The sequence below is a fragment of the Gorilla gorilla genome, chromosome 1 (assembly GCF_029281585.2).
Source record: "Gorilla gorilla gorilla isolate KB3781 chromosome 1, NHGRI_mGorGor1-v2.1_pri, whole genome shotgun sequence".
NCBI lineage: Eukaryota > Metazoa > Chordata > Mammalia > Primates > Hominidae > Gorilla > Gorilla gorilla.
This window is the reverse complement of record NC_073224.2, coordinates 181,354,311-181,361,718: the sequence shown is the minus strand read 5'-3', so window position 1 is coordinate 181,361,718 and position 7,408 is coordinate 181,354,311. Positions and strand designations below refer to the sequence as shown.

Genomic DNA, 7,408 nt, shown 5'->3' with positions numbered 1-7,408 from the left:
ACTCCGAACACATCCGAACATCAGAAGGAACAAACTCCAGCCGCGCCACTTTAAGAGCTGTAGCACTCGCCGCGAGGGTCCGCGGCTTCATTCTTGAAGTCAGTGAGACCAAGAACCCACCAATTCCGGACACACTGGGATTACAGGCGTGAGCCACTGTGCCCGGCAGGAAAATTATTTTAAATAAACAAAATTAAGGTTTTAAAAATAATTAGATTATACTATTAACTAAAAGTTGTTGAAAATTAAGTAATCTAGCCAAGATGCGGTTAAGGGAGCCACTACCCAGTGGGAGAAGAACATCATAACAGCATAGTTTGGAAGCAACTCCTAGGAAAAAAAAAAAAAAAATTCATGTTTATGCCTGACTAACTGGACTCCCCCTAAAACAGTTACACATGGAGTTTCTATGAGATGAGAAATAAAGAAGCAAAGAAAAAAGATTGGTAAATAGAAATATAAAATAAGATGTTAGAAAGAAGTCCAAATACCTCAGTATTCACAAGAAATGTAATAGATTTAAATACTCTGTTAGAAGGAGTAGCACTTGGCACAGTATTATAAAATACTTTCTTTTCTTGGTTCTCGCTCCCTACCCTCTCCTGGTTTTCTCCTACCTCACTGGACGCTACTCCTCAATCTCCTTCTGTGGATGTGTTTCCTCTTCCAGGAGGAGCTACAAGCATTAGAAGAGGATGCATTTTCTCTTCCAGGAGGAACTACAGTCATTAGCAGAGGAAGACGCACATCCTCTCCTAAGGATTGTAGCTCCCCTATGTCTCAATCCTCTCATGTCTTCTCACCATACCCTCTCCAGCCTCATGGCTTTAAATAACATTTGATAACTCCAAATTCACATCTTCAGCCTGCAGCTTCTTCCTTGAGCTTCAGCTCACTTATCCAACATCCTACTTGATGCCTGTACTAGGTTATCTAATAAACCCATCAAAATTGGTGGAAGTAGAACTCTTGAAAATGTGCGTCCTGTTCCCATTCTTCCTGAATCTTCCCCACCCAATAGACGGCACCACCGTTTTGTTAATTGCTCAGTCCAAAACGCATGTAGTCATCCTTAATATCTTCTTTTTCTCATATAATCTTGGTACAGGCCTACATTTTAAACTCCTCTCCTGGGATTCTTTCCCTTGCTCAACCTGTTTTAGTCACATTTGTCTTTGTTTGTTATTCGTAGAACACACCAAGGTTGTCAGGACCTTGGCGTCTGCTTTTTTTCTGTGTTAAAATGGTATTCTGCCTGGTCTTCCCCCTTATTTCATCAATTCCTACTAGAATAGTACCCCTCAAAGGCTTCTTGCCTGACCCCACTTAAAAAAAATGGAGCTGTCCCTCCAGGCCACTCTCTATTCCTTTACCCAACTTCATTTCTCTGAATAGCACTTTCTACTGCCTCAGATTATATTTCCTATGTGTTTGTTAGCCAGTTTTTTAGTCATCTCCCCCAACTACAACATAAGTTTTGTAAAAGCAGGGGTGTTGTCTTGTTCACCGCCACATCCCCAGTCACTAGAAATATGCCTGGCGCAGAGGATACTTTATTAAATGAATTTCAGATTGATGAATGAATGAATGCATGAATATATTAATGAATAAAAGGAGGTAGACCTCTTAGGAGCTGAAGAAATAGTCCAGGTGAGAAATAATGAAAGACTGAACTAGATGGCATGGTTAATTTAATGTGGCAACTTGGCTAGGCCACAGTGCCCAGACATTTGGTTAAACATTATTCTACATGTTTCTGTAACAGGACTGTTGGATGAGATTGACATTTACATTGGTAGACTTTGAGTAAAGCAGATTCACCTCCATAATTTGGATGAGCCTCATTTGATCAGTTGAAGGCCTGAGTAGAACCAAAGACTGACCTTTCCTGAGCAAGGGAGAATTCTCCAGCATGTAGCCTTTGGACTTGAACTGATATGTTAGCATTTCTCTGTGTCTCCAGCATACTGGCCCACTCTGTAGATTTTGGGCTTGCCAGCCACTATAATCATGAATTAATTCCTTAAATAAATCTCTCTGTATATACACATCCTATTGGTTTTGTATGTCTAGAGAACCCCAACTAGTACACTAGGCCAGGTAGATGGGATGGAGAAGTGAAATAAGATACAGGAAATTAAGAAGACCTGGGAGGAATCATCAAATTAAGGCATTTGGCTTGGGAGACTGGGAACCTATGGAAGCCATGCACCAACACAGAAAAGGCAAAAAACAGGTAACCCCAGCAATAATCTTGCAAGCAGTTGGGTTAATTCATTTGTTCGTTTGGAGGAATCATCAAATTAAGGTATCTTAATTATCTTAGTCTCTCCTAGGCTTGAGAGACCAAGAACTTGTGGGTGCCATACACCAAGACAAAAAACAAGTATCCCCAGCAATGGTCTTGCAAGCAATTGTGTTCATTCATTTACTTGTTTATATATTCATTGGGTCCAAGTACCTGCTCCACATGTAAGGTTCCTAAAAGCCAGGGAGATTACAGGATTTTCATAGATTGCACAACAAGTTTCTTTGGTTTGAGAGTTCTTTTTATTATTGTTATTATTACATCTCTGATAGGGAGTCCAGTTTTCTTGATTTTGCGATAGCCAATAATAATTGAGGGAGTTTTATAATGATTCAGCATGGGAAAATCAGAGTTAAGAAACTGCTCAGAGGTTCCCTGCAATTCCTGGTTGTGGCCTTTCATTGTTACTGTTCAGAGACTCAATCTTTGTCATCCTGCTGGAAGTGAGGCCACCCCTTCTCCCTCAGGGTTTGCTGCTGCTGCCTGAGCTGTTTCCTCCCTAGCAGCCAATGGGCTAGTGAGGCTGTGAGTATGGTATGATGCAGATCTAAGTAATGATGGCCTGGAACTTTAAAAAAGCAAAAAGCTCAGTGAATTATTATTATTAGTCCTTCTTCAGAAGTACAGGGAAAGGGATCCTATCGCATTGGAGAAGTGTGGGCTGCACCAGTTAGATTGTCAGAAATGATGAGGCAAGCCCTATATGGAAGATATCATTAACGAATAAAAATTCTAACATTTCTTTACTATGAAGTTTATGAAATGTTTTAAGATGTATTGTGCATTGGAGCTTCACGGCTATACTTTGAAGCAGATATTTTTATTACTCCAAATTTCCAAAAATAGAAACTATCAGAGATATTAAATGACTTTCTAAAATTCCATACTTAGTAATTTACAAAGTAGAATTCAAGCCCATGTCTTTTGGTTTCCAATCTTCGGAATTTTTCTAGAGGTTAGCTGGTTTTAGGCATCAGAGATGGGCTAACTAAATTGGAATGAATCACTTGTGCAGTTTGTTAAAAATGCAGATCTCTGGGCTCCACCCCCAAAAGGTTCTGATTCAATAGGTTTTGAAGCCCCCAGATCTATATATTTATAAAATACACTATAAAAATCTCCTGAGCAGCCAGGATGTTAACTAAGCTCCTGCTATGCTTAGTAAAATATGCTCAATATAAAAGCTCTAACAAAGGACAAAATAATAGTTTTTATTTCATCATTCAAAAAAATTGACATAGTTTCTATCCTTATAGAAATTTTAGTCTCTTAGGTGAGATAAACATATACAATGATCATACAAATAAATAGATATTTTGAAATAGATAAACAGAGAAGGAGTAAGAGGGGATGACTTGAAATTTAAAATATCTGATTTAGATAGGGGCAACAGGGAAACTTAAGCAGAGACCTGAAAGAATGAGATGGGTTAGCTAGACCAAGGGGGAGGCTGGGGTTGTTCAAGGCAGAGAGAAGAGCATGCACCCATGGCCTGAGGTAGGAAGAACTTAGTGTGTTCCAGAAATTGAGGAAGGCCCATGTCACTGAAGGCTGATGAGCAAAGAGGATAAAACAAGGCAATTATGACGGGTGGTGGCCTGGTGATCTGGGGCCTATGGACCATGGTAAGAGATTTAGATTTTAAGTACAACCAGAATCCTCTTTCATGAAAGAAAAAAAAAAGTCAACGAGATTTGCATTTTTTTAAAGATTTGGATGAAGAACCAGAAATGGATGAAGAGTAATAGGGGATTCAGGGAGGCTTCTCAGGTGGTTATAGCACAAATCGAGGTGAGAGATGATGGTTTAGACCAGTGTGGTTAAAGTGGAGGTAGAAGGAAGTGGATAAAATTAAGAAGTATTTTGATGGGAGAATGAATGTGGTTTGGGCAAGAAATGAGGAATTCTCAAAAATGGCCCTGAGTTTCTGTCGTAAGTAATTGCAGTACCTGAGTGAAATAAGAGACATTTGTTGATCTGAGTCATTGTGGAGAAGGAACTTATTTGGGGACATAAAAAGATTAAGAGTTTAGTTGCTGACATACTAACTTTGAGATGTCCATTAGACATTCAAGTAGATGTGTCAGATCTTGGCTGGAGATAAAATTTTTGGAATTTTCAGCATAGCCACAGAAGTGGATGAGATTCCTTGAGGAGAGAGTGCATGTTGATAACAGGAGCGCTATGAGAGAGCCCTGAGGAATGGGACTGATGCATGAGGTCAGCAAGTGGCTCCTCAGATTGGGGTGCATTATTTCTTGATCTATAGGAGGTCACTGTAAAGAGAAGAGCACTTGTCATCCTGCAGTTAGGTATCTGCTTATTTGTCTTAATTGCTCAATAGGTTGTAAGTCCTTCAAAGGTGAAGGATAAGAGTGTAACTCAATTATCCTGAAAACCACAACACCTAACACACTGGGCATCTAAATGAATCATGCACACTGTTAAAAGCTTTACATTTATCACATAATGTAGTGCTCCAAAATTATATTATTCTCATTTTACAGAAGAGGAAACCTAAATTCAGAGATGTTAAATTCTTTGACCAAGGTCACATATTTAGTAAATGGGAAGGTTACATTTAGAATCAAAGTCTATCAGATTGACAAATATGGATTTCAAATTCCAGTGGATGAGAAATTTTAGACAACATCCTATGATAGATAAGTGTTGCTATGGTTTGAATGTGTTCCCTCGAAGGTTCATCTGTTGGAAACTTAATCCCTAAAGCAATAGTGGTGTGTGCATGTGTGCTGGGGTGGCGGGGTGGGGGCACTACTAAAAGGTGATTGGGTCATGAGGGCAGAGCCTTCTTGAGTGGATTAATTTTGTTACTGTGGGAGTGGCTTAGTTATCATAAGCAAGTTGTTATAAAGCAAGTCCTAACCCTTGTGCCTCTCTTTCGGTCTTTTTTTTTTTTTCAAATTTTAACATATTTTATTGATTTAGGGGCCAAACAAGGCAGCATTTGGTCAGTTAAGAAAGGCACCTCATTGAAAATAATACATCACAGTGCTGTTGAGTGATCCCAGTCACAGGATTTGAGAATGGAAAGGACAATCTTTGGATGACATAGCTTAGGACACTTGCTCATTTATTTAAAAGAGTCCCTTCACACATTGCAGATAAAAGAAGGCAAGAGCATAGGATTGTGGCATGTGCTGGGTAGCTGTGAGAGGTTACTCATGAGAGTAGGCAGCCTAGTAAATTAGTGGTAAGTCAGGGGAAGGGAATCAGCCTCTCTTTCCATTTCATTCCCTTCTCCCTCCCCTTGATTCCAGTTTGTTTGATTTGTTGAGCCACCATCCCTATGAATACACCTTACATCTCTTTCAAATGTGGAAATGGTTTTTTGATCTTACAGTGTGTGGAACCAGGGTCAGTAATCAAAGCCTCCCTGTTCCAAGCTATAGACAGACAGGACAACAATTTGATTTCCTGTACTCTTGGTCTGGAACCCATGGGGTTCTGAGATAAAAGCTGAGGTCTTAGAGCACTGGCTTTAAAAAATATTTTCACCAGTCCAGAGTAAATGAAAACCCGATTCCTTAGAAATAATATTGTGTCTCTCTATTTCTACCCCCACACTCCAAGCATGGTGTTTTTGAAAAAATTAATTTTTCCCTTACACTTTAAAAACTCTCACCTATGTATAAAAGAAACTGCCACACTACAATAACACTGCTGTTGTTCCAAGTATTCCTCTCAGCCCCTCACCGGCCCTCCCTCACCATCCTCACCCTGACCACCCTTCCCCTCTGCCCAGCACCTAAGAGCAGGGATCACGCCACCAGGTGATGAGCAGTGTTGCAGTCTCGCCTGGCCTTCTGATACTAGGATGTGGCTTTGGAGAAGGCTGCTAGGATGCTTGCGAACCCGACATCAGGGGTCTGGGATGCATCGATGGCAGAGTGGATCCCCCGTTTCCTGTAGTACTCTATGAGTGGGGTGGTTTGAGTGTGGTAGGCTTGCAGGCGGATTTTCAAGGCCTTTTCATTATCATTTGATCGATGGATCAAGGGTTCCCCGGTGATGTCATCTTTCATGGGCTTTTTTGGAGGGTTGAACTCCTTGTGGTAGGAACGGCCACTCTTGGGGTGAATCAGCCTTCCTGTGATTCTTCAGATCAGCAGAGAGTCTGGGATGCTGAATTCAATCACAGAATCAAGCTTCTCTTTCCTCTTCTCTATGAGGTCATCGAGCATTTCTGCCTGCCTCACAGTCCGAGGGAAGCCATCCAGAAGAAAACCATTTTTGCACAAGGGGGTCTCCAAATTCTTCTCAATGAGCTCCACTACCATTTCATCACTCACCAGTTTCCCAGCATCCATAGTTGCCTTCAGCTTTTTTCCTAGCTCTGAGCCAGAAGCCACCATGGCCCTCAGCATGTCCCCAGTAGCTAAATGGCAGACACAGAAGTTTTCAGCCGATCTGGGTGCCTGGGTGCCTTTACCGGCCCTGGGAGGCCCCAGCAGCACAGCCCGGATGCCTTTAGGATACTCAGGTTCTGCCGCTGGCACGCTGGGAGCCATGTCCACCGAAGTCTCTCACTGCCACCAGTTCGCACACCTCACAGGTCCCTCTCTTTTGGTCTTATGTTCTCACTTCCACCTTTGTCCTTCTCACCATGCGATGACCCTTGCCAAATGTTGGCACTATGCTCTTGGACTTCCCAGCCTCAAGAACCATGCGCTAAATAAATTTCTGTTCATTATAAATTACTCAGTCTCAGTTATCCTTTTGTAGCAACACACAATGAATCAAGAGAGGCAATGTGTACCAAGAAGGGGGGATTGTTGCTATAAAAATATCTGAAATTCTGAAAGCAGCTTGGTACTGGGTAATTGGTAGAGGCTGGAAGAATTTGGAAGAGTAGGTTAGTAAAAGCTTGTATTGCTATAAACAGAGCATTAAGGGTGATTCTGGTGAGGGCTCAGAAGAGCTGACTTGGGAAAGTCTGAATCTTCTTAGAGATTACTTAAGTAGTTGTGACCAAAATGTTGATGCAACTATGGACAGTAAAGGCCATTCTGATGAGGTCTTCAATGGAACTGAGGAACAAGGTATTGGAAGATAGATCAAAGGCCATCCTTGTTATAG

The 7,408-nt window shown here is 41.2% G+C and overlaps 1 pseudogene; it reads right to left on the bottom strand.

Moving 5' to 3' along the window:
- Positions 1-5,601: 5,601 nt before the first annotated feature.
- On the bottom strand, positions 5,602-6,897 carry LOC101145003 (adenylate kinase 2, mitochondrial-like; annotated as a pseudogene).
- Between the last annotated feature and the right edge of the window lie 511 nt (positions 6,898-7,408).